The 24,941-nt window shown below is 37.0% G+C and overlaps 1 protein-coding gene and 1 long non-coding RNA gene across 2 annotated transcripts in view; one reads left to right on the top strand and one right to left on the bottom strand.

The window, feature by feature from the left end:
- NYAP2 (neuronal tyrosine-phosphorylated phosphoinositide-3-kinase adaptor 2) overlaps window positions 1–14,251 on the bottom strand; it is a 333,767-nt gene extending 319,516 nt beyond the window's left edge. Inside the window, exons 1-2 of the mRNA XM_069104545.1 lie at window positions 13,479–14,251; window positions 12,643–13,134 (exon numbers count right to left, since the gene is read on the bottom strand). The gene's annotated coding sequence lies outside the window, so the exon portion shown is untranslated. The remainder of the gene's footprint in view (window positions 1–12,642; window positions 13,135–13,478) is intronic.
- The window catches only part of LOC138174343 (uncharacterized), a 154,804-nt gene that overhangs the window by 52,833 nt on the left and 77,030 nt on the right, over window positions 1–24,941 (top strand). Inside the window, exon 2 of the long non-coding RNA XR_011171679.1 lies at window positions 20,805–20,852. This is a non-coding gene — a long non-coding RNA (uncharacterized lncRNA). The remainder of the gene's footprint in view (window positions 1–20,804; window positions 20,853–24,941) is intronic.

The raw sequence follows: 24,941 nt of genomic DNA, 5'->3' as shown, positions 1-24,941 counted from the left end.
ACACACACACACACACACACACACACACACACACACACACACACACAAAACTAGCCATGTGACCTTGGGAAAGTCATTTAACCCCAATTGCCCTCCAAAAAGAAAAAAAAAAAGATTCTTAGTGGTTAAGTGATTTGCCCAAAGTCACATGACTAGTAACAGCCAACATTTGTATCCAGATCCTCTGACTATAATTCTAATGCTTTTTCTACCATTTTTTTTCCTAAAAGGCTATGCAAGGAAAATGCTAGTCAAATGAAGCAAATATTGTTAATTCCATGTTATCTAAAGATCAATAATATATATCTCCTTTTACCTTAACATCTCTGGGCTGTGTACTTGGGTATGAGGAGGCTGTTTGGATATTTGTTTTATCAATAAATTTTTTTTTTTGCTTTTTTTGGAGGGCAATTGGGGTTAAGTAACTTGCCCAAGGTCACACGGCTGGTTTTTTTTGTGTGTGTTAAGTGTCTGAGGTTGGATCTGGACTCAGGTCCTCCTGGCTCCAGGGCCAGCGCTCTACTCACTGCACCACCTAGCTGCCCCTATCAATATATTTTTAAAAGAAATGGTATGTCAGGGGCAGCTAGGTGGTACAGTGAATAGAACCTCGACCCTGGAATCAGGAGGACCTGAGTTCAAATTTGACCTCAGACACCTGACACTTACTAGCTGTGTGACCTTGGGCAAGTCACTTAATCCCAATTGCCTTGCCTACCCCCCTCCAGAAAAAGAAAGAAATGGTATGTCAAATAACAATTACTTTATGTTTCAAGATGAAACTATGTCTTTGATAATAATTCCTGTCATAGCCACCATTGCTCAAAATGTCATCCTTATATCAATGAGATGAGAAATCACATCTGATTATTTTTTATTGCCAATCATTATAAAAGTTTCCTCCTTTCAATCTCAATGAAATACACATAAATTGAAAATGATTTTTTATTCTTACATAATTTTTCCAATTGCCACAAAAATTCAGGAAACAAAAGTGTTCAAGCAGAATTTCCTTACAACCCCAAACATTTAAATTGCTAATAACATTTGCCAAGAAACATATCTATGTATTAACAAGCCTTCTATTTTCTGAAGTAGCAATGTCACCTGGAATAATACTTTATATTCATATGGTACTTTAATTCAAGCATCACAAGTATCACCAATTACCACCTCATTAACCCTCACTATATCTTCCAATGCTGTACACAATAATATCATTTGCATTTTCATGTTATAAAAGTTAGGTTAAAATGAAGAAGTGAATTTAGTCATAGGTAACCTTGGGGAGAGAGGGAATGGAGATCCCAAACCTCATGTCCTCCTTTTATGTGGTTATAAGTAGATGAATATAAAGCAAACTAAATAGCAAAGTAAGTAGCTAGACTAATCCAGATTGGAGGAGGTGTGCAGCAGATATTAGTGAAAATGCAGTGCCACAAACAAATATGGCTATGACTGTTCTCTGCTTCCTTGAGCCACAGTTTTCTCAGCTGTAAAATGAATGGATTAGAGCATATAGCCTATGAGGTCACTTCCAGTTCTCAGTTTATGATCCTATGACTTAATAAATCCCCTCTAATCAACCAAAATATTTAGTAAAACTTCAAATGATAACCTATGGTATAAGCATGTTATTGTTCTACTCTTCATGCTGGCTGCCCTTGGGTATAAGTTCCCACTGACACTGGTGGTTGTACTAAAGTTGTAACAATCTGTCTGTAACACAATGTATTGGGAAGTATATGGTGATAGGGCAGGAGTTTATTAGGAGAACAATTGACTAATTTTAGCTCTGTCCCTGGTCTGCTGAATGGTCTTAGTCAAGCCACATTTTTTCCTAGGACTGTTTCCTCATGTATACAATAACAAGATTGTACTGGGTACTGTCTATGGGTCTCTCTAGTTTCAGACATCCATAATTTTTGAGCTTTCATCATGATAGTCACTTGGAAAAGCTAACGGCAAAATCAAAGTGCCTAAAGGAAAATTCCTCCTCCCACTATTACATGCCATTTACTCCATTGCCCCACTTGCGTTTTCAACTTTTACAAACCAGAACGGTTTTTGGAATTGATTTGCAAAGTTGTTGAATGTAGACAATCAAGTTCTAACTTTTTATCTTGGTACTCAAAAGTACTCCAAATTTCATCTCTTCTGAGAGTGAAAATAATAATAGCTAGCTTTTATGTAGAGCTTTAAGGTTTGAAAAGTGGGTTTGCTAATATCGTCTTTGATTCTCACAACACTAAGAGGTAGGTGCTAATACTATTCCCATTTTACAGATAAGGAAACTGAGGCAAACAGTGGTTAAATGACTTGACCAAAGTCATATATCTAACAAGTGTCTAAGTCTGGACTTGAACTCAGTTCTTCCACCTTCTACCCATAATTCTATCCACTATGCCACTTATGTTTAATAGTATATGTTATGCTAATCAATGAAAATACTCTAATTTTATTTCCTGAGGATTTTTGTCATTAATACATGTGTTGTTATACATTCTTGGACATTACAGGACACCTTTTCCTTCTGAAGTCCAAGTCATATTCCAAAAATAGATGATTTAGGCCTAGAGGTTGGTATAGTTGTTTGTTAACTAATGGATTTTCTTGAGGTCTCTCTTTTTTTTATTTTAACAGTAATGCTGTTCTGGGGGGATTGTCTTTTTTAATTTCAATTATTACATGACATAATGTAATTGAATGTCTGGAAATCAAAGGATAAATAAGGAACATAGGTACTTAGAGAAAGTTATTACTACAAATAGGAGACCTTTTGCAGGGTATGGAGGGAGGGCCTTTTGCAGGGTGTGGAGGGAGGGGGAAGTGATTCTACAATATATTTCCTTTATATGTGAATGCTATGTCAAATAAAAGCTTAGCCCTTATTTGAAATTACTTTTTTGTGGTGGACTTTACCATTTAGAGAATCTGGATTTTTAAAGTAATATTTTGATTTTGTAATCATTAATTTCTACTGTAATTATCCAAGCCAAGACAATGTTCTATGATTTTAGAGTTGTTGCCTTAGGGCAGAAAGGGATCACTCCCCTTCCCATTCTAGCAAAATGTATTTCTAAATCAGGTAATATATCTGCAAGTTTTCGGGTTTGGGTTTAAAAAAAAAAAACAAACACAAGCTTTTCTTAAAACCACATGGTGTCAGCTACTTTCAGTAAAATATAGTACAACAGCAACTACCTAGATCCATTAATTGACCCAGCATGATAATAATAATGGCCTTCCCAAATTTTTTTTATTGTATAAAACCGAGGTCAGTTTACTGTGAAATAATTGGATATTTTTAAATTGCCTATTTGTTTAGTGGAGGCTACTCTTTTAATTTCTGTTATTATTTTTGTCTGGACCTGTGAATCCTTGGTGTGGGAGCTCCCTGATGCTGAAACTCCCTCCACCAATCAAAAGTCCTAAAATTCATAGTCTTGGAGACCTGTCAGGTAGTCCTTACTTATACACCTCCCTTTCATTCACCAGGCCATACTACATCTTCTCAATTGTACTTCTTGAGGTGGAAATGAATGAGATTTAGAGAGTATTAAAGATTTTATGATGTTATCATATACATCCTTTGGAAACCAAGTGCCAGAAATGTATCTAATACTTTACACACCAGGCATACCCTGTTCTCATGCTATCAACTTTTTTGAGAGTGAAGTAGGAACTTCCTAAGCTCCTAACTTGCACCATAAATATGGATTTGTTAAAAAAAAATTAGGGTCACATTTATGTAGCCTCACCTAAGTACAAGTCAGCACAACTCACTAATTTCTAAATATGTCCTGGTATCCAACCTAGACTTTTTGCAGTGTCCACCGACTGCTTCTGGTTCTAACTTTTGAGGCCAAAACAGAGAAAGTTTAATTCTCCTACATGTGGATGTCTTTCAAAGACTTCAAGACAGATACTTCCCTCTTTTCTACCTCCTCCCCCCAACCCCAGCCCACTCCTTTGCCAATGTCTTTTTTTCCAGGCTAAATATGCCCAATTCTTTCATTTGTTAACACTCTACCAAAAGTATTACTCCTAAATATTCCTAAGTAATCTTTTAATTGACAAAGACATTCTCAGATCTCATCTTACTTTATCTTACTGTTGACTTCTACCTCCTAAATATTCTGTTCTCCTTTAGCACCTTTACTCTTTTCTGGTTGTTCTTCTGTCTCTTGGACATTACTTGTTGGTTTTCTTTGGGCCATCTCTCTCCTCAACATATGGTTTCCATTCCCCCTCAGGCAATGACTTGTGACCACTTCTATCTTTTCTACACTACCTCTCTTGGTGAACTCATCTGATCCCACATACTCAATTGTCACCTCTGTGTATATGATTTCCACATGAGAAATTGAATTGTTAAAGATTTAGACCCAGTTTCTTGCTTGAACCCCATTTTACTGCCAGCCATCTAGTCTACCTGGATTTATAAATAGCCACTAAAACCCAAAAATCTATTTTTTCCCCTTCCTCAAACTGCTTTCCCCCCTTTTTTTCTTTATTTTCTGCCTAGAGTATCAATATCCTCCCAGTCATCCAGGCTTGAAATTTTAGTCATCATTGACTTTTCTTCTCCCTCATCCTACACATTCCATTGCTTAAGAAATCCTGTGAAAATTTCAGAATCTTCCAATTTTTCCAATTTCCTTTACACATACAGCCACTGCCATATCTCACTCCCTTAACTCACCTCTCAACTAGACATCTCTAATATCTCCTCAATTGAACTCTCTACCTTCAGCCTCTTATGTATCTCTAATTCACTTTTTTCCTGATTTCTTTTATTTTATATTATTTTTTTTAAAAAGCTTTAATGTACTAAGAGTCTATTTTCTCTCCCCTCTACCACCTACTCCATTAGAAAACAAACAAAACTCTTATGACAAATATTCAGTCAACAAAACAAATTCCTACACTGATCTTGTCCAAAAACCTATGATCTATGTCTCTATTTGTACCCTGATTCTATCACCTCTGGATTAGGAAGTGAGCATCATGGGTTGCCTAGATTCATGATTGATTATTGCTTTCTTCAGAGATCTCAGTTCTCAAGTCTCTTAGAGTTATATGCCTTTGCAATGCTGTAGTAATTCTGTTGTTCTTGTGGTATTGCTTGCTTCATTCTGCATCAGTTCATAAATGTTTCCCCAGATATCTCAAAAACTTCACTTTTGTTATTTCTTACAGCAGAGTAGGACCACCATCTGTTGATACCCAATAATTTATTATGCCATTCCCCAAGTGATTGACATTTCCTTAGCTTCCATTTCTTTGCCATTACAGAAAGAGATGCTATAAATATTAAGCATATATAAATATATTTTTCTTTTTGCTTTTGTCTATTTGGGGTAGGAATCATTTTCATCTGTGTACCCTTAGCACTTTGCACAATATTTGCACACACATAAATATGTCAGGTATATCTGTGATCTAAGTAACACAGTTACTTACTTCAATATTGTGCATCCCCATTCATACCTCTCCATCACTCTATTTAAAAAGCTCTTTCAAAGGTTAAGACAATCTAATCTCCAACAATATCTTTAGTCCTTAGTCTCTCTGCCTTTGCTGTTTTATTTAACAGTGGGACTACCTTTTCCTTTTTTGACCCTCCAAATCTTCACAACATTGTACTCTGAGAGTTTTCCTCCTTCTTGGTCCATTTCTTCTCTTGCATATTTTCAGGATCTTTTTCTTCAGTCTATACTAAATTCACACACACACTAAGCATTAAGTGCTGTACTCAAGCTTGTTTTATTTTTTCTTATTCACTTATTATTTCCATTTATATCTCTGGCTTTATATTTTATCTAAATAAGGATTAGTTCTAATTCTATATATGTAGTCATAATTTCTTCTATTAGTTCAGTACACAGATTTCCAAGTGCTTTCTATATATCTCCATCAGAACTTTCTATTTCTCCTTCAAACTTCAAAAGTCCAAAATAAATTATTCTTCTTGCATAACATACTTCTTCTCCTGACTTCTCTATTGATGTCACTGGTGTCCACACCATCTTCCTAGTTGTTTACCTTCTAAGCCTGAGACAAAGAAGTTTTTTATTTCTTTCTACCTCACCCTGTATGTTTAGCTATTCCCTAAGTTCTCCTAATTCTATCTTTTTAGTTTCTTTTTTCATTCTCATTACAATAGGTCATATCTTTCATTCATTCTTTTTTTTTTTTTAAGCAATCGGGGTTAAGTAACTTGCTCAAGGTTACACGGCCAGTTATTTCTGGGTGTGGTGCTGAATATCTGAGCCTGGATTTGATCCAGGTCATCCCGACACTGGAATCAGTGCTCTTACTCACTGAGCCACCTGGCTGCCCCTAAGCAATTGGGGTTAACTTGCTCAAGGTTACACAGCCAGGTGTTTCTGGGTGGGTGCTAAGTGTCTGAGCCCAGAATCGATCTCCAGGTCATTCCAACACTGGAGCCGGTGCTCTTACTCACTGTGCTACCTGGCCACCCCTCTTTCATTCATTCTTACCAAAACTAAATTAATTGCCTCCTAACCATACTATCTGCCTCTTCATCCAATTTATCCTCCAGATATCTTCCTAATGCATAACTTTTATTTGGAAATGCGTTAAATATTAGAGCTAGAAAAATTTCCTAGAAATCACCTAGTTCAATACCATGCTAATTTCATAACTAAAGAAACTGAGGTCTCTGCCCTGCTTAAAACTTACAGTGGTTTGTCTATTGAATAAAGTTAAAATACTTAAAGCTCCAGCATTTTACCTGTTCTACATACCTCTAATCTACCTTTCCAAATATTTCCTACTGCTCTTCTGCTGGTACTCTACATTCTAGCCAAAGTAGACCATTCACTGTTCTTCAGAATCATCTCATCCTTTCTCATCTCCATGTCTTTTCTCATGCCATCTCTTATGCCTGAAATGAGCTCCTTCCCAATTCTACTCGTCAAAATTTTCCTTGCCCTCCAAAACCCAGGCCAAAGTCCACCTTCTCCAGACTTTCTTAATTCACCAATCTGGAGGTGACTATTCTCTTTTCCAAACATTCTTAACATCAGGTTTATAATTTTCCCATGAATTTATCATATTCTTTTTATTATTATTATTATTGGCAGTAGTAGTAATGGTGGTGGTGGTAGTAGTAGCAGTAGTAGTAGTAGCAGTAGTAGTAGTAGTGGTAGTAGTAGTAGTAGTAGTAGTTATTTCTGTATTATTTCCTCTCCTCTGCTTAAGGTAAAACTTTGTAAGGGAGTGGATTATACACTGTTGGTATCTATATTTATTTTATTGCCTACCATAGTGCCCTGTTTGTAATATGGCTCCATAAATATTTGTGCAATTGAATAGAAATCAATTTAATCTACATGAGCCTGCTCGTTGAACAAATGAGGGAACAGGGAATCATAAAACTGGAGTGGCTTTATATATTCTGGACCTATAAATATCTTCAGTTTGCTGAGGACAGTATTTTTACACATTGGACACAAGACGCAACTGCTCTGAGTTTCTTCATATCTGACATTCATAATCACAAAATATATTATTATAGAACTTTAATATTTACACACATCTTTCATAAGATCCTTTTGAAATACATAATGAACATATTACTATCATCATTTTACACATGAAAAAAACTGAGATTTCATGAAGTTGTCTGATATTCCACATCACACAGCTAATGAGTATCAGAAACAAGATACAATAAAGGGGCCTGGCCTAGCTGATTCCAGATGTTCTATCTAGCTGTAAAATTGCATGATTCTACCTTCATAAATCAAAGCACATTTCATATGCAGGTAAGTTTTGAAGAAATAAGTTCATATCTATGCTTGCGGGATATGTAGTTCATAACAAATATTGACTTCTAATAGAATTACTGTCATTTAAATAAGAATTGAACGGGCAGATAATCATGGACCAAAAGTATTTTGGGTTTTTTTAATTCTTATTTATGATCTTGAAATTATCCTTTTTTCCCCCTCAACCTTCCCACAAGTAATGACAAAATGGAGTGTCTGTATGCTTATGATAAATATCAAATGCTTTCTTTACCCCCAATAAATTTCAAGGGCAAAATTCTTTCATAATAGTTTGCCTACTCTCTAGAAAAGCAACCAGGAAGCCACCATCTTCAAGACTTCTTCAAGGAAGAAATAAGAAACCTTAATTCAAGAGGCAGCTGTAACAATTCAAAAAAGGCCCCCAGATATGGCATCATTGATCAGTACTAACTTTATTGACCAGTAGTATGTTTAGAAGCAACAAAGAGGAAAGTGGAGATGAGTTGAGAGGTGAATTATTCCTTTTTTGCAAAGAAGTTTCTGTGCAGATTGACTTCCTGATGACTTTATCAATATTTACTTCAAAAGTTTTCTTCCCTCCACCTCCACCCCTGGAAAGAGCCTAAAAACTTCAGGAAACATAAAGAAATGTGTAAGCAAATTCCTTTCTAATAGCCAGTACATAGGCAACCATAAATATTTGTCAGAGGTCATTCCCAAGGTGAAATACTTAAATTTTTGCCTCAGTCACATTTCAGGGATGAATTCTTTTTCAGGTATTCTATCTCATATACCTATAGTTACCCAGTGCTTTCCTCCATAGTTGTCAGTATTTGGTAGTCTGTAGAATCTCTTTGTCTGATTTTTGAATTGTTGTATTGACCTAATTTAATGTAAGAATGAAAGTCATTTTGTTCAATTTAAATTATTCTGAACAATGAACCAATCATCTTTGCTTTCCCTGAACATATCTCCTACACTACTGAAATACTTTACAGAAGTTATTTTGTATAGCACCCTGATATTTGTAGTTCTTAATATTTTGGTTAGTTTTACTCTGCAAAAGTAGGACATAACATTCAGAACACTTGATTCAGGAGTATCTAGAACACCAAATTCCACCTTAACCTACTAATACACAAATCATAAAAATAATAGTTAATGTTTGTATGATGTGCCAGGCACTGTGGAATTATTATCTCCTCTTCACAGTAACTTCAAATATAAAATCATCACTGGATTTCTCTAATATTGAAGGCAGCCCTGTTAGCTAGATGAAATCCCATTTGACTATTTGCATTGTCACAAAATATCTATTGCATGTGAAATACCTGAAGGGTGTAAAATACAAGCAATTAGGTCTGAATAGAGTCCAAGAAACATAAATGTGTAGCTCCTCTCTTTAGATCTTCCCCATGGATGCTTCCTCCAGCTAAGCACAGAACGAATACAACACAGAGAAACTGCATGAGTCTTAGTGCTGATGACATCAAGTGGTCTGGGAGCATTTATTGTGAAATAAGTGTATGCAAAAGATGTTGTAGTTATCCACTTAGTTTTGTTGCTATGTTAATTTCAGATGCAAATGTTGTATGGTTGTTGATTTCCTGGAGAGCAGATAAAGTAGTCTGCAGTGTTGCAGAGATTGGGCACCCCTGTGTAACAGGGTGCTTAGGATTTTAGGAGTGGCTTTTGTTGAAGGAGGAAGGAAGGAATTGAGGCCAGATAAATGTAAGTTGGAATTGGCACACAAATGCAAATATTTTCCTCCTCCCCACCCTCACTTCATAAAACTTAGTAGAAATTTCTTGGTTTCAATAATTCCAACTCTTGCAAATATTCAGTTCTTCCAAAATGACAGACAGAAATGAATAGGCAAAATATATGTAGGAGAGAGGACTTCCAATGTGTCCCAATGACCAAGAAATGAAAATTCTATTTTTATCAGCTAGTGTCAGCTGAATAAAGCAGCCCACAGACTCATATGGCCTCTAATTCCTTCTCTTTTCATAGATCTTTTATCCAGCATTTCTGGAAAGGAGCTGTTCTCCATCTGTTGCTTATCATTTTCCAAGATATAAAAGTTGTAAAGTCTTCATCAATCTGGGTATTTGCCACATATGCTGGGTGACACAGGTGGACAAGTCACTAAAAGATGTTTTATATATCTGTAAATCTCAATGCCCAATTCCTGCAGCCTAAGAAGCTTCTGGAAGATCAGATTGAAAACACACTTTCCCTTTCATGATAACCTCATATGTAGGATAAGATCAAGTTTATTGGTGACTTAGTAATGTTTTTACACTCACATATTTGATAAGTAGAAAGCACACAATATGTTGAGTGGGATAAATCTTGATAATAATTTTGTAGAGTAGTTTTTATATTTAGCTCAAACTTCTTTTCCTCACTCCTAATCATTACTCCAATAAAGTCTACAATTTTTTTTTTTGTCAAACAGGTAAATTTTTAAAATCTTTACACTTTCTTTTCCTCCTGAGATTACAAAAAGCATCTGGCTTGATTCAGTGAGAGAAGTTGCTGGAATCTGCTCTTTTTGCTTTTTCCAATCAGTGAATTTCCTCTGAGGCAGAGAGCCCAATGTTGCCCAGGAGTATTTCTGCAACTAACGGAACACTTCACGTGGCAGTTTGGGCACAGTTTTTGCCAATGGGGTAAAACAATACTTCCTGTTTTCTTCATGGATTCAAAGCTATTTGAGATAGCACATTTCAAATGAGATCATGTGATTAAATGATCAGATGTTATATAAAAATGTGGAATACATAAATAGAAAGATGGTGTAAAATGAGGCGATGAATGTAAATGAAACCTCACCCTACAGGATGTCTGGATATCCTCCATATGTGCATGCTATGTGGAAAAGTACAGGATAGAACAGTTATGATGACTTCTTATTATACCATATCAACAACCTGAAATACCATTCCCTTGTGTTTATGCTTAGACCTTAGGAAACTTCACAGTCATTTCACCAAATTCAATGGCCTCAAAACATAACATTTCTGTGAAACATGGAAATGATGAAATTAAAATCAAAAGAGCTGGTTGAAGTGCTAAAAAAGATGCTCTCATCTTTCTCTTTAGACTGATGAGTAAGTTTTCTCCCCTACCTTCTTTCTCAATGTGACTAGGCAATGTAACAACCAGATTGCTCCCTCAACTCAAATTAGTATAGTGCTACTAGTTTACAGTTCCACAAGTAATCTATCCACTCACTACATATATGCACAAAATCTCAATGACCATAGCCTTCTTCTGAGCTTTGGGTCACATGGTTCTAGATGCTTACAAGGCATATCTGCAAACTAGCTACAGTCCCTTTTGCAAACTGCTGACTGGGTCTACAAAAGAAATCAAATTGGATTGGGAGTTTATGTTTTATTTTTTTTAAACATTCAAATGACCTGCTGTCCATAGTAGGTTTGTGATGGCTCCCATCACAAAACTTTATAACTTCTATTTATACTTTGCCTCTCACAGAAATGTTCTCCTTTAGTGATTATGTGTGTCTACATGTATATGTATGTATATGTATAGATATACACACATATATACACATACATACATGCATGCATGTTCTTCTTTCCATTGGATTTCTGAAATATCAACATCTTTCATATAATCACCTCACTTGCTCAGCTGGAAATGGCAAGATGTGTGACATTTTTCTCCCCAAATAATATCATGTCAGTATAATTATGAGTTAATAGCTCCAACTTTTTGTAACTGCCCAATAACTGGTACTTAGTAATGTAAAGAAGAAAATGTAGAACAGTGTAAAATACAAAGAATTCGAGATGAGTGAATTTTGACTCTATCACTTTATACTTGTAACTGCATAATTCAGATATAAGTACTTTTATAGTGAATTAAGGCCCCAAAATTGAGGGCTATTATAACTGTCACCTCAATAAAAGTAAAAGGGGATGTTTGCCAAGATCCAGAATGCCCTTCCCTATTTATTGCTAAAATTTAAGAAAAGAATTAACAAGGTCAATATCTAGAGAACTTAAAAAAACTCAACAATTTGGAGATTTGCAAATGAGAATAGAAAAGTCTTCACAATCTTGTATAAATTTTTTTATAAAAATTGGCTGCATACTCCTCTGGAATTCAGAATGTTGCTGTGGGCATTATAATAGGTGGACACTTTAGCTAAGACAACCTAAAAAGAAAAAAAAAAGCTTCCACTAAAGCCATGGTGTTCCCAAGTGTAACAAATCCATCTGGATTTGTGATAGCAAACCTTAATTGTAATGAGATTTAGATAATCTTCTTGGTAGAGGATGGAATTTTGAAAATGTGTCAGGAAAAAAAGAGTGTTTTAATTTAGGAGGAAAAGCAGTTTCAGGTGTTATGTATGTGCAGTAGGTTACGTAGGTATTTTTCTGAAACATTGATATTGGGTTCTTTCTGCTAATACAACTGTACTAAGAGACTGCTTTAAATATTTATGGTATGGAATAGCTGATAAGTAGCTAGCACACACATTGTGAATACCAATTTAATATATCACAAAAATATTAAACAATGTTTTTAATAATTCAATGCTACTTCACCCCTCACCCCCCGCCGCCTTTACACAAATGAAACGCCAGTGTCAATGTGTCTGTGGTCAAGTAACTATATGGAAAAGGATATACAAAATAGTCTGTAGAATTTTACCACATTAAATGGCTTAGCAATGGTTGATTTCTGTTCACTTCAAAAGACATGCAAACTTCAGCATTAAGTATCCCTGGCTAAAATCCATGCCATTTTATAAGCAGATTACTCAATTTAATGAGCACAGGGATCAATTAGCATGCTTAGAGAATGTGAAAAATGAGATACATACCAAAATTTAAGTCCCCAGGGACAGCTAAGTGCAATAATCAAAAGGTGACTTGTGTCTGTCAAAGCCCTTTCCCGTGCTTTATCTCAGTGCAGTCTGCAGGAGTATTCCAGCACCATAAGAAACAGACTTGTAGTTCAGTTCAGTTTTTTCTTCAGTTAAAGTGCATTATATCTGGGTGGCAAAAGTGTCCATACTATCAGATTCTTCATCACTAGAGATCAGTGTGTTATTGATCTTCTTCCTATCAGATAGAATAGCCTTTAAAGTTTTCCCGGTAAAAAGCTGTGGCAGAAGAAGACAGGTACTTGCTTCTTTAAATCAACACTCAGAGAAAAGAGGGCATAGCTAATGGATGGGTACACCCACACAACCCTCTGATTTGAGGTCCAGCAGAGAAGAAATTGGATGATTTTTACCCACTTTGCCACATAGATGATTACAATACCAAATGCAATCACCCGGGTTTGCTAAGGTGCCTCATTTGAATAGATTCTGCAGAGACAAAAATAAATGAAAACAAGGAATAAAAAACATCCTATCCAAATGGCTTCTCCCAGCCAAAAAGATGTTCTCTCTCATTGCCACTTAGATACAGAAGGTTTGAAGCAGTCTAGCTTGTGGCATCGTCCCTCCCCCGTGACAACCGGCAGCCTCTCTTTCTCTCTCTCTCTCTCTCTCTCTCTCTCTCTCTCTCTCTCTCTCTCTCAGTCTCTCCCCTTCCTCCCTCCCTCTCGCCCTCTCCCTATTCCCCTCTCCTCTCCTTTCTCTCTCTCCAGCTGCCTTAGTCTGTGGATGCTACTGTTGATTAATCAGGGATTCTGAAACAAAGAGCCTACCTTCTGAAATAAGCAGTAATCTGTTTCTTCTCTGTTTCTGCAAACCGTCTGCATTCAAAAGCAAAGCTTCCAGCATCCTAGTACCTTGGATAGTTCCTGCTTACTAGGCCCATTGGAAAAGGGGAAAGAAGCAACTGAAGAAATGACAAGAGGAACAGCAGGCAGCATCGTTCTACTTCAGAATCCAGCTCCCAGGGGCTCACATCCTCATTAAAAGCCTCCTATTTAGGCAACAGATTTTCTCTCTTTTATCTTGACTGCACTGAAGTCTGATTAGCAAATAATCCAGTGGAAAAATAAAGCAAAGGAAAAAAAGGAAAAGAAATAAAGAGTCTTCATAACAACTATACCCCCAATCCAGTTTCTGTAGATAGGAAGGATATGAAACCAACAAAATAAATATGTGAGAATGTGTAAGTTGTAACCTTTATCCCAAGCATGGCTCATGGAAATGAGCAGTCATTGAAAAGGAACATCTAGGTCTCAGTTTGATACCTCTTTTTGATATGTCTTTTACACACTCCCTCACTGTACAGCAGTGTAAGGCATACAATTACTGCTGACGTACATTGGACTGCTGCTTGGGGAAAGAGGGGAGGAGCTTTGTAACCTCATCAAAACAACCTTCGACCACCTGCTCCCATGGCAGAAGCACAGAACTATCCCATTTGGAGAGGATCTGCATAATGTATGTGCAATTTTTTAAACAAAATGTAACCAAGAGTACTTTGAAGACTAAAATTTAAAATAATATAATTAAAGTAAGTATATCTTTAAACAGCTAATAGAAATTAAAAATTGTATTTTCTTGAGGATGGGCAATTTTGTAACTTCTATTCTCTGTCTCCTCCTTATTTTCAATTTTCTACTATATCCAATGAGATCTGTGTGAAGCACTTTACAAACTTTTTAGTACCATGTCAGGTATTATAATTGGACATATTATTATCTTGGCATATGTTTAGTATTTAATTTGAGTTCCTTACAAATAAATAGAATATTAACATACAAGGGGATGTTCTTTTCAAATTCTCCATGTATTTTTTTTTTATTTATTGAGGCCTTTTTTTAGCACAGCTATTTTCCAATATACTGCCCCACTAATCCCTCCTGTACAACAAAGAAAAACAGTTAAGCAAAATCAGCTGACATAATTTCTATATCTAACACCATATGCTTTGTTTTGTATCCATAGTTCTTCTCCTTTGTATTGACAGGAGAGAAATGTTATAAACATAAATGTATGTATGTATAACACACACATGTACAGATATACATATATATTTGTCTGTGTGCATATTTCTTGATCCTAGAGAACCAATGTGCATGTATATGCATGTGTGTCTGCATATATACACACATATATACACATATATATGGATATACACAAATATGGATATACCTACTATATAGATTCTATATATAATATATGTATGAGTGTGTGTGTATATATACATATATTTAATATTTGTTCTCTAGAATTAAGATTGATCATTTCAATTAATCAGTCTGCTTTTCTTTCATTGTTTTCCATTTTCATTCCAATGACCTATTTTTGTCCTCGTAATTCTTGATTTATCTGTGGCTTTTTAAATCTAGTGACCACTCCCTGTCTTTATGATATTCTAAGGCAGCTAGGTGGTACAGTGGATAAGTACACTGGAAATGGAGACAGGAAGGTATGAATTCAAATATTGCCTCAGAGACTGTCTAGCCATAAGAATGGCAGTTAGGTAATGTAGTGCATAGGGCATCAGGCATGGAGCCAGGAAGACTCATCTTCCTGACTTCAAGTCTAGCTTAAAATACTCAAACTTAAGTCACTTAATTCTGTTTGCCTCAGTTTCTTCCTCAGCAAAAATGAGCTGAAGGAGGAAATAGTAGACCACTATAATGTCTTTGTCAAGAAAACCCCAAATAGGGTCATAAAGAGTTGGGCACAACTGAAATCAACTGAACCACAACATAGCAGTCATAAGAATAGACTTGCAAAGGTCATTTTACCTCTAGCTGTCTATTTCCTCAACTACAAAATAAGGATAATAAATATGACCTACTTCATAGGGGTATTGTGAGGATCAAATGAAATATTTGTAAAGCACTTAATCCCTGGCATATAATTGGTGCTTGGTGAATGCTTGTTCCTTCCATGCCTTCCCTTTTGCAAGGGATTACCTCCAATGAACTTTGTATATTTCTTGAATATTTGTTTACAAGTTGTCTCCTTCATTAGAACATGAGCTCCTTGAGGGCAAGAAATGTTATTCTCTTTGTATGTCCAGAACATAGCACAGTGCCTACCACATAGTAAGCCCTTAAAAATGCCTATTGACTTCACTTGTTTTGTGTTCCTGATCTCTTCTTATATTCCTAGATTTCTGATGATTTCTCTTTGATTGTCTATGAAATGTGTCATTATGTCTTGCTCCCTGTTCATTTAAAGAACATTTTCTTTGATGAAAGTTAAAATATAGATTCCCTGATATATTCACAGATTTTAGTGAGTTCCTGAATAATTATAAGTACCTTGCAATAATTTCCAAAAAAGATGAACTTAAAAACCAATTACTTATCTTTTGTTCTCTCCAAACTTAGCCAAACCAGAAATATACTTTGATAAGAAGACTTGCCCCAGGAATATAATATGCCTCCAACCCCCTTTGTTTAAAAAAGAACAGAATACAGAAAATTATATTTGATATGCAAATAGTCCAAGGAAAATAGCCTAGTGAACTTTGCACTTGTCATTCCTAAAGCAATGTCACGGTTTCTGTGATGTTTCATATATTATTGTTGTTCAGTAATTTCCAGTAATGTCTGATTCTTTGTGACTACATTTGGGGTTTTCTTGGCAAAGATACTGAAGAGGTTTGCCACTTCCTTCTCCAGCACATTGTACAGGAGAGGACATTGAGGCAGAGTTAAGTGACTTACTCAGGGTCACATCTCTAGTAAGTGTCTGAGGTCAGATGAACTAAAGAAGATGAGTCTTCTCAATTCCAGGCCTGGTGCTTTATCCACTGTGCCCCCTCTAACTTCCCCCTCTATGTTTCATTTGACTAACCCAATAATATGCCACTGGAGACAATACTAATAATAAAAATATTATCAAACAATAAAGTTAAATTATTAAGAAATAATAAAGAATACTATTAATAAAATAACAGAATAAGTTTAAATGATATTATTACAATACAATTTCCAGAGATCCTAAAGTGAATTTAGAGATTAATGAGCTATTTAGTCTCCTATAAGGATCCACTTATAGGAACAGGTGTCTTAATAAGAATATACAGTTCTCATTATATCAAAGTTTTTGAATAGCTTTTCAAATAGCTAAAGACCTAAAATTGTTATTTTTTCTTTGGATAGGATAAAGTCACAGTCATCAAAATATGGAATTCCAGAATTATAGCTTGAAGTTTAAGTGTCTTTAATCAATACTATACATAATTCATACTCACATGATTTTTGTCTTCTATTTGACTAGTGAGATGACACTATCTACCCCTAATTCAATTAGGTAACACAAAAGGACCAAAGTATCCTTGAATACTAGGATTTTTCATGATCAGAATTACATAAATAGTACAATATTAGGAGACCTTAAATAAGAATCATAGGCCTGGGGCGGCCAGGTAGCACAGCGAGTAAGATTACCGGCTCCAGTGTCAGGATGACCTGGGAATCAAATCCAGGCTCAGACACTTAGCACCCACCCAGAGACACCTGGCCATATAACCTTGAGCAAGTTACTTAACCCCAATTGCTTAAAAAAAAAAAGAATCATAGGCCCTAGTCTCTTGACTTAGTTTTGAACCTAGTTCCTAACACAAGACTTGTCACATATCCAGTCCTAAATAAATGCTTTTTTACTTGAATTGATTGACTTTGTCCAAGTCATTTGCCTTCTTCATCTCAAGGTCTTCACATGTAATACAGAAATGATGATACCACCTTCACAGGGTCATGAGGAAGATTAAAGGAGATAAGAATCTGCAAACACTTAGCCAATTTATCTAAGGGATAGGTTATCTGATAGGCCTGCAATTTCATTGCTATCAGGGTTAAGGGGACAAGCATTTATAAAGCCAGACTATGCTAAGTGCTGGGGATGCAAATATAAGCCAAAAAAAAGACAATTCTTATTTGTGAGGAGAGGTAATACCAATAAAATGGTAATTGACATGGTGGGAGGGATGTTCTAGGATGAAGAGACCCCAAATTCTGAATGAAATTATAGGTTGAGACTGACTCTGAGATGGTAGTGGATTCTAGAAAGGTGGAAGAGGAATTTCACTGGTTTCAAGATTCTCATTTGAGAAAATTTTCTCTACTGATATAGGATGACCCATTCTATGAAATTTAGAGTATTGAGTATTTCCTAGAGCTGAGAAAGTAAGAGACTTTCCCAAGGCAATGTAGCCAGGATGTCTGCAACCTCTCATCACCTTATGCCTAGACATTTGCAATTGACTATTGGTTAGTATCTGTGCCATATATATCTTCCCATTCCAATTCATCCTTCATTCAATTGTCAAAGTGACCTTCCTAAAGTGCAGGTCTAATCATATCACTCATCCACTCAATAAATTCTAGCAGCTCCTTATCTTCAAGATGAAATATTAAATTCTCTGGTGTTCAAAGCCTGCCCCCTCACATTTTCAGTCTTTTTTTTTTCACCTTATGCCCCACCCCAAACACTCTGTGATTCAGTGACACTGGCTTCCTATTTATTATTCAAGAAAACACTTCATCTCCCAACTCTAGACATTTTCAATGACTGTCCCCATGTAAGGAATATTTCCCTTCCCAGCTTCCTGGCTTCTCTGGCTTCCTTCAAGTCCCAGCTAAAATCTCACCTTCCACAGAAAGCCTTTCCTGATCCCTATTAACTCTAGTGCTATCCTTCTGTTAATTACTCCCAATTTATCCTGTGAGTTTTTGGTGGGTTTATCTTGTTTTTGTTTTATTTGCGGGGGAGGGGGAGGGCATTGTTTTTTTGTGTTGTTTTTTCTTTTTTGCTTGACAGTTTGCATGCTTTCTCCTCCACTAGACTGGCTCCTTGGGAACAAAGAATACAATGTGTCTTTGTATCCCTGACATTTAGCATAATACTTGACACAAATTAGGCACTTTTAATAAATGTTTATTAACTGGCTAACTGAATTCAGATCTTCCTCACTTTTTCCCCCTTTTATTGTATCCCTGGAATTAAGATCTCCCCTTGGAATTCCTGACTCTTAATAGGTGTCTATTACCTGGACTGATCCCACTTGTTAACTCTAGCTCCCAAATGCATGGGTGGGTGTGGGGGGAGGTATGTGTGTGTGTGGGGGGGATGCTCATGTCCAATTCTGAATCCATTTTGCCATGATCTCTCTCACTTTAAATTGCTATACGATAATATTTTTTTTTCTAACGGTATCTACCCATTGTCTGCTCTTCTGCCCATAAATATCTCCAGATATCCTCTCTGTTTCACAGACTTGCATTTGGCCCTGCCATCTCCTCAGGCTACCATCCTATATCCTAACCCTTCCCAAATGGTGCTGCTTCTGCTCTGACTCTCCTACTCCTCCTATGGGAACTCAGACTGCCACTCCAAGACCCTAGCACGCCAAGCCCTGATACTAGAACCAGGTCAGAATATTTCCCAGCCATCTACAAGCCATGTCATCCCTACCTATTTCCCATCCCCAAGCATATTCATTGGATGTCCCCCATCCCTGCAATTCTCTCTCATCTCTATCTCCTGTCCTTGCTGGCTTCCTTCAGACCCCAGCTAAAATCCAGCATTCTGCCAGAAGCCTTGCCTAATCCTCATTAATTAGGTAGTCCCTTTCCTCTGCTTATCCAATCCAATTTGCTCTGTATATATCTGTTTGTACATAGATGTCTGCATATTGTCTGCCCCATTAAACTGTGAGTACTTTGAGAGCAAGGCAAGTCCCCCCCACACACACACCTTTTCTTTATTTTCCTGGGATTTAGCAAAATAACTCTCTCTCTCTCTCTCTCTCTCTCTCTCTCTCTCTCTCTCTCTCTCTCTCTCTCTCTGTCTCTCCCTAGCCCCCTCTCTTTCTCCCTCTGTTCCCCTCTCTCCCCCTCTGTCTTCTCTACATGTATACACACACATATATATACATACGCATATACACATACATACATACACTCATACACACACACGTATCCACCATCATTGTTCATGCGAACTGCAAACCTCTTGCCAACTGCTTGTTGTGTATCCCCTGGATATCCCACAGGCATATGAAAGTGAATCAGCCAGGGTAATTCAGAGTTCGTGAACCTAGGGGACTGTAAGAATGGTAGTGCTCCCAATAGAAATAGGGAAGTTAGGAGGCAGTGTGGATTAAAGAGGAAAGATCGAGTTCTTTTGGGGATGTGTTGACTTGCTTATGCCTGTGGGATATCCAGGGGATACAGCTGGCAAGAGGTTTGCAGTTCACATGTTTCTTCCCCACTTCCTTATCCAAGTCTTTGACAAGTCCTGTCTGCTCTCTCCATCATTTCCCCCCTCACATCAGTTTCCTTCTTTCCCTCTTAGAGATGAACCACCCTCAACCAGGCACTCGTTTCCTCTTGATTAGCCTTGATCAGCTGGAGAGAAATATAGAAACAATAATATGGCAAGGTGGTCAGGAAATGGTATGGAGGCAATTTCCCAGGAAGATAAGCCAAAGATTCTCTTTTCAGAACTGAAGGACAAAGGGATGGAGACCAAAGTTTGTTTGGGAGGGAGATAAATATATTGGCCATAGAGTGGGCAGCATGGTGAGAAGATGGTGGGAAAGTGGGAAAGGAAGACTCGTCACCAGTGAACATTAAAAGCCAAAGATGGTAAGATAGTGTGTGATGTGTAGAGTTTTTCTACATCTGGTTTGTCCTTGACTACACCCTACCACTCCACTAATAATGAATTAGAGAGGATTAAACAATCGGAAAAAGGATAACAGGAAATGTAAATGAGAAATGGTGACCTTAAAGGCCAGGAGGAGCTCCTAATTTTACCCACTGAGATTCTGCTCTGGACAGTCCCTTATGATCAACTCCCTCTTTCTGATAGACCTTGAATAGCATTTGAGAACTCTAATGTATTTCCTACTTTTCTTTGCACACTTCCAGGAGAAGCAGCTATGGTGGGGCTAAAATATTTAAATATGTTATTCCCTATAACTCTTGCACTTAAAATGTTCCATGTTCATATTCTGTTTGGGGGCAGCCTAGGAAAGAGAGCACTTATGGGCATGGAGCTACTTAGCAGATGTTGTATTATATATTATTTATTCCTTTTATTTTTCCTAGGAAAGAAGACCAAAAGTGTATACACTATCCAAGCATGCTTCAGTTCTAGTAAGTGGCTGAATTTGTTGTTCCAATATCATGTAACTGGAGCTTAGGAGAATATAACCAAATAAGCTAGAAATTGGGGTTTCCAATTGGTGGGGGTTAATTTTGATTAACAAGTTTCCATCAACCATAGTCTTTATACCATGAAAATAAACTATAGAGAGAATAAATTAATTATTTGAACCCCTTTATAAAGTTCTCTAATGTCAAAAAGAATTGCAAACCATCAACAACAATATGAAAGAATGTTTCATGTCACCAATATCAAGGGAAATTTAGCATAGAACATGAGGAGTTGGTGACTCCTCTGTCTTGACATATGCTGGTGAAAAACACACCACCATGGAAAATGCAGTCAGGAGAATTTCATTCAGTTGAATCAATATTGCCTTCTTGCTGAATATGCTTTCTACAATTTTCTCAAATAAACATTTTTTAAATGTTAGATGGTCTAGTAATGTCTGATTTTGTTCCAATCCCAAACATTAACCACCATATTGAATGGAGTCAGGCCTGGCCCAGAATATAAATCAGAACCATCATATTATCCAAGATGATCAAAGATCCCAATGTTGTTGGAAAGTGCCAAGAAAACCCCAAATGGGATCTTGAAGAGTTGGTTGCAACTAAAATGACTGAACATCAATTGTTGAAGAGACTCTAAGAAGTCAGACACAAATACACTCTTGATAGAACTGTGATAGATCTGGAATGCATTTTGCATTATACATAGCTAAATTGCTCATGCCATTTGTCTCAGTGATGCCAATGCTAGGTGTGCACCCTTTAGAGATCAAAGACGAAAGGACAAATCTCAAATAGACTAAAATATTCATAGAATTACTTATTATGGTAACTACAAATTGGAAAAAAGTACGTCTCCAATTGGGAACTAGCTAGACAAATACGAATCTGCTAATGGAATAAAACATCACTGTACTGTATGAAACAATAAATAGTAACAATTCAGAGACTCATATGAAGATATATGAATTTATGCATATTAGGTAAGAAAAACTAGGAGAACAATATATATGCTATATAATATGCATAACTATATAACTACATAATATAAATAAAAAGAATATTAAATAGAATATTAATTAATAATAAATAGAATATAAATAAATCTAATATTAAAAGGCAACTCAGAATAAATGCAATGAACAATACTGATTCCATATCATAGATGATGAAACATACTTCCCCTTCTCCCTCCCCCAAAAGTGAGGCAGATAGGATTAAAGAAGTGAATACCCTGACACATAATTTACTAAGTTATTTGGTTTTGAATAACTGTTTCCCTTTGTTACAATGGTCCGGGGATGGGTTATATTGGGAAATTACTGTGATGTAAAAAGAAAAAGACATCAAGAAACAAATGGAAAAAGACAGTACTCAAGAATTAGATCTTGACCCTAACTCTTGTGCTCTCTCCCACGAAGTATATGGCACAAATGAATTTGTCAATGAAAGTGTTAAATAGCAACAAGCCAGTGAATGGAGACAGACTAGGAAGATGATAGAATATTGGAAGTGTTCTGCATTCTATAAATCAGCCAGACTTGGGGAGGTGTCTTTTATGGAAACATGATAGTTTGTGAGTGATAAGAATGAGGGAAGTGTGAATAAAGCAAGGAAGGAAAATAAGCCAACTCTACTCCCTTAAATGTAGAGAGTTAGGTGGAAACACACTAAGAGGTACTCTCTGAAGACTTATTTAAAGTTATTGTAAAGCAGTTCCATTTTCCCATGATTGGTAGCCTTTCTAATATTCGATTCACATTTATCTTTAGAGAGGCAACACCCCAGCTATAATGAAATTATTCCACTAGGGAAAGAGCTAATCTCCTTCCCATCCAATCAGGATTTCTGAGTATTCTGGTAATGGCATGAAATGAAACTCTTAGCAAAATAAAGGCCATATGCTCCTCCCCATGATTTGTGCTTCTAACTGCCATGGAAGTCAACAGGAGTCACACACACAGCTCAAGGGTAGCGTGCAGTCATTAGAATTCACCAGGACCCTGAACACTGAGTAAGTGTGGGGGAAGCTGTGATTTATAGTCTAATAATACAAACAGCTACATTCAAATAATACTAAGGGAGCAAACTGGCAGGGAATGAAGTATCCCCATGCCAGGAAATGTATGAAGTGATGCAGGCCCTCCCTCCTTGCTGCATCTGCCAAAGAGTCATTCTGTAAAGATTTAAAGAGATTCAGTTTTAACAGAGCCCCACCAATGTGCAATCTCAGTGTTCAACAGTCTTTAGGCCTGACCCTTTAAAAACCCACTCTAGAAAGGCACTGATGAAGAGGTCATTGCTCTGATTTGAAGGGAGGAAGAAAGGACATAAAAGCTGGTGATGTCTGAAATCACGAGACTGCTGTTTCCTGAAATAGGAACTTCATAGGCATCCACCCTCTGAGGGTAAAGCTGTCTTTTAACCAATACTTTTCTGCCTTGAAGCAAACAAAAGAATAGTGGAAAGACTAGAATTTGGAATAAGAATTTCAGGATTGAATCTAGGCTTTGCTACTTCCTACATGGCTGACTTTGGGTGAGTCATTTCACTTCTTTCAGGCCTCAGTTTCCTCCTCTGTAAAAATAAATATATTGGATTATGGTTTCTAAAGCCACTTCCTGCTCCAAGGCCTTTGTGACAAACCTTCAAAACCGGTGTTGGCCATTGGTTTTGAAAGCACATGTGTGGGGTCAGCAGCATAGATTATTCTGAATTAGAAGTGCAGCCAGAAACTGATATGAAGATATATCAAGGAAAAGACCAAAATTGAGGCAGAGGGTAGAGGGAATAGAGTGGGTTGGTAGGAGATGCCAGAATATGAAAGAACATCAAACCTTCCTGAGGCTGACTTCAGGGCAGGACTTTTGGTGCAGACTAGACATTCTCCATCTACCTCCTCAAGGTCCACAGGGGATGTTTGGCTCAATAGTGAGCCAAGGTTTGCCTATTCCCTTGCCTTCTGTGCCACGAAAAGCTGCAGCTTGTCTGTGCTGAATGGGGCCATTGTGGTCTTATTTAAACTCACATGGAGTTAATAAGTATTTGAGAACCCCCGGCAGCTAATTAGTGGGAACTGTGGAAGAAACAAATGAAAGCTGCAACCTAGATTCTGCTCCTCTCCCTTCTGTTTGGTTAAGCCCAAAGGCAACCCTTTAAGGGATGTTTAAGGAGTAAAAAGGGGGGGAGTGAGTTGAGGGAGTGATTTCATCAATGAAGTGGAGAAAGAGGAAGCATAAGGATATGCCTGCTTGCAAAGGTCAGGCTAGCAAATTCCAGTCTGAAGGCATGTGGATACACCAACAGCAGCAATCTGAGCAGGACTGGATAAATCTTCCTTTGAAGGGGAAATTTCCCTTCCTTTGGGATACACTTCTATTGGCAAAGCAGGCCATGACAAAGTCAATTACTTATTCCATCCAGGAATGCTATTTTAACTCTTTCAGGAATCAAGGAATTATATCATAGCTACATCAGAAAAACAAGTTAAGTTTCTGTACCTAGAAAGGGGAATTAGACTCTCATCCTTGTGGTATTATTGAAGGCCTGCAGGGATGGACAGCCCTGGGCAAAACATGTAAGGTAGTTGGCTCATTTCTGGAGCCTGCAATCTCTCCCTTCCCTCAAAGCTTCCATTCCTTCCCCTCCCCCCCCCAACAACCCTCACGCCTTCTTTGCTTGCTCTTCCCTCTTTCAAGGGCACAGTGCCTCATTCCCTCTCGTTACAATCTGTCTTTAGGGAAGACATTTGCTCCTTAGTATGAATTTGAACCAATGTGATAGCTCCTCACAGAAGGAAAAATACACTGGCCAGGATATCCAGACATCTAAATCCAGAGCTACCTAGAAATTACTGACCAACTTTTAAAGAACTGTGTAAGAAGTAACTGGTACAGTTGAGAACCTCTGGCCTCTCTTTATTCACCTAGAAAATTACAGAGATGAATTAGGAGCCTGTTTTAGCAAATCTCAAATAGTTATGTAAAACAGAGATATGAAATATGAGTTAACAGTGACATAATTCCCAACTCTAACATTTCATGATTCTATAATGAGATAATTTAAATA

This window comes from Petaurus breviceps, unplaced genomic scaffold (assembly GCF_028583685.1).
Source record: "Petaurus breviceps papuanus isolate PSGF00001 unplaced genomic scaffold, PetGlider_PUasm1.0 688, whole genome shotgun sequence".
Taxonomy (NCBI): domain Eukaryota; kingdom Metazoa; phylum Chordata; class Mammalia; order Diprotodontia; family Petauridae; genus Petaurus; species Petaurus breviceps.
This window is presented reverse-complemented; position numbering and strand designations above follow the sequence as displayed.